Genomic DNA, 200 nt, shown 5'->3' with positions numbered 1-200 from the left:
CACCCCAGGAGCTGCGCACCCACCCCCTCCCGCGGCCAGCCTGTTCCAATGCTTGACAACCATTTTGGGGAACACATTTTTTCTAATATCCAGTCTAAACCTCCCGTGGTGCAACTTGAGGCTCTTTCGTCTTGTCCTATGGCTTGTTACTTGGGAGACCAAACCCGCCTTGCTACAACCCCCTTTCAGGGAGCTGTAGA

The sequence above is a fragment of the Phaethon lepturus genome, unplaced genomic scaffold (genome assembly GCF_000687285.1).
Source record: "Phaethon lepturus isolate BGI_N335 unplaced genomic scaffold, ASM68728v1 scaffold9883, whole genome shotgun sequence".
NCBI classification, from domain to species: domain Eukaryota; kingdom Metazoa; phylum Chordata; class Aves; order Phaethontiformes; family Phaethontidae; genus Phaethon; species Phaethon lepturus.
The sequence above is the reverse complement of the archived record's forward strand: the minus strand, read 5'-3'. Positions refer to the sequence as shown.